A 2,537-nucleotide genomic window follows, 5' to 3' on the forward strand; every position below is an offset into this window, starting at 1 on the left:
GGAATGTTCCTCCATCAGGACACAATGCCACTCTGATGCCCTAGACTTATGAAAAGCCTTGGAATTTTTTTTATCCCAGTTTTAATGAGTTGTTTGGAGTGGTTATTTTGAGCAACAGGTTTTGACTGAAATCAGCAATTGGCTTCTAGAGACTACTGAGCCAATTTCTGGGAAAAAAATTATATTTAGGGTGTTGGTGGTTTGTTTTTTTTTTTGGGGGGGGTGGTTTTTTTTTTTTGTTTGTTTGTTTTGTTTTGGTCATCTACCTCATCCCAGCTTGCTCAGACCTTTCTGGGATTCTGGACCTTGAGACTGGGGGTTTCCAGGTACAGAGTTGAGCTGAAAGATTGCTACATTTTTCTCAGCATCCTTTCCTTCCTGACAGGTGCAGAGTTCATGGCATTTCCAAGAGGTTTACTAGGGACATTGGGAAGAAATCCTTCCCTGTGAGGGTGGTGAAGCCCTGATCGTGGGTTTTGGTTTCCAGTTAAATGGACCTGTGCTTCCTTGGGGTGCCTGTGTGGGAAAATGAGCTAATGAGGCCAAATGTAAATTCCCCCCTGAGATTCCTCTTCAGGCATCTCATATGCTTCCTAGATAGTCAGTGAAAAAGCCCAGATAAACTACACAATCCCAAAATAAACATTCCCTCTTTCACAGAGCAGCTTCTTGCTTCCTCTGAGACTTCTTCCAATGCCCTGGGATGTGGAAGCTGTCAACACCTCCTGTTCTTCCCAGGATCACCAGATCCTGGAGTCAGAGCCTTTCTGGGAACCTCAGGGTTAGGGGGGAAGGTAAAATGCACTTCCCCCCTTGAGCACCTGCCAGGAGCCCAGGTGAAATTACCCTCTTGGTATAGAAGTGTCTACTGCCTTTTTGCTGGAAAAATTTCCTTGCCTGCACTAAGACCAGATGGATTTGCTTTGTAATACCTCCTTTAATTCCCAAATCTGATTCTTCCTTTACAAAAGGCTGTGGGTTGGAATGGAGTGGGTGATCAAGTGCCATCCTCTTGCCATGGCAGGGACACCATCGACTATCCCAGGCTGCTCCCAGTCCTGTCCAGCCTGGCCTTGGACACTCCCAGGGATCCAGGAGCAGCCACAGCTGCTCTAAAAACAGTGCCAGCACCTCCCAGGAAACAATTCCTGCCCAATATCCCATCCATCCCTGCCCTCTGGCAGTGGGAGCCATTCCCTGTGTCCTGTCCCTCCATGCCTTGTCCCCAGTCCCTCTCCAGCTCTCCTGGAGCCCCTTCAGGCCCTGGCAGAGGCTCTGAGCTCTCCCTGGATCCTTCTCCTCTCCAGGTGAGCACCCCCAGGTCTCCCAGCCTGGCTCCAGCCTTGCAGCATCTCCCTGCTCTCCTGGATTTGCAGTCCCTGTTTCTCTTGTGTTTGGTCCCACAGAGTCACCTCTTATGTGATGAAGCAAAAAAACCAAACAAACAAACAAAAAACCCAAAAAACAAAACAAAACAAACAAACAAAGACAAAAAAACAACTACAACAACAACAAAAAAAAACCCAACAACTTTTCCTGCTCCGATTCCTGCTGCTGACACACAGCGTGTCTCCCTAACACGTTATTCACTGCCTCTTGCTCTGAGGGGTAGGGGGGCATGGTTTTGAGGCTGTTTATGGGGGATTTGGGGCTGTTTCCAGGGGTTTTGGGGGGCTGTTTCCAGGGGGTTTGGTGCTCTTTTCGGGGGTTTTGGGGCTGTTTCCAGAGGTTTTTGGGCTGCTTCCAATGGTTAGGGGCTGTTTCTGCGGTTTTGGGGGCTGTTTCCAGGGATTTTGAGGCTGTTAATGGGGATTTTGGGTGCTGTTTCTGCAGTTTTGGGGGCTGTTTCCAGGGATTTTGAGGCTGTTAATGGGGGTTTTGGGTGCTGTTTCTGGGGATTTTGGGGCTGTTCATGGGGGTTTTGGGAGCTATTTTGGAGGGGTTTGTGGCTGTTTCTGGGGCTGTTTTCCGGGGATTTGGGGGCTGTTTATGGGGATTTTGGGGGCTGTTTTGGGGGGGTTTGTGGGCTGTTTCTGGGGATTTTGGGCTGTTTATTGGGGTTTTAGGGCTGTTTCTGGGGATTTGGAGTTTGTTTATGGGGGCTGTTTCCGGGGGTTTTGGGCACTGTTTATGGGGGCCTTTGGGGGCTACTTTTGGGGATTTTGGGGCTGTTTCCGGGGATTTTGGGGCTGTTTATGGGGGCTTTGGGAGCTATATTTGGGAGGCTTGGGGGCTGTTTCTGGGGCTGTTTCCGGGGATTTGGGGGCTGTTTCCGGGGATTTGGGTGCTGTTTCCAGGGATTTTAGGGTGGTTTCCAGGGTTTTGGGGACTGTTGCCACGTTTTTTAAGGCTGTTTCCGGGTGTCTCGGGGCTGTTTCCCGGGTTTTCCTCGCTGAGGGCGGAGCGGGCCGGGCCGGTTGCTATGGCCGCGGCGCCCCTTAGCGACCGGCGGCTCGCGCGGGGCACGCCGGGAGCGGCGGGCCGGGGGCGGGCGCGCCCCGCCGCGGTGCCGGTTCGAGCCCCGCCGCGGTGCCGGT

This window comes from Lonchura striata, chromosome 7 (assembly GCF_050655825.1).
Source record: "Lonchura striata isolate lonStrDom1 chromosome 7, ASM5065582v1, whole genome shotgun sequence".
NCBI classification, from domain to species: Eukaryota; Metazoa; Chordata; class Aves; order Passeriformes; family Estrildidae; genus Lonchura; species Lonchura striata.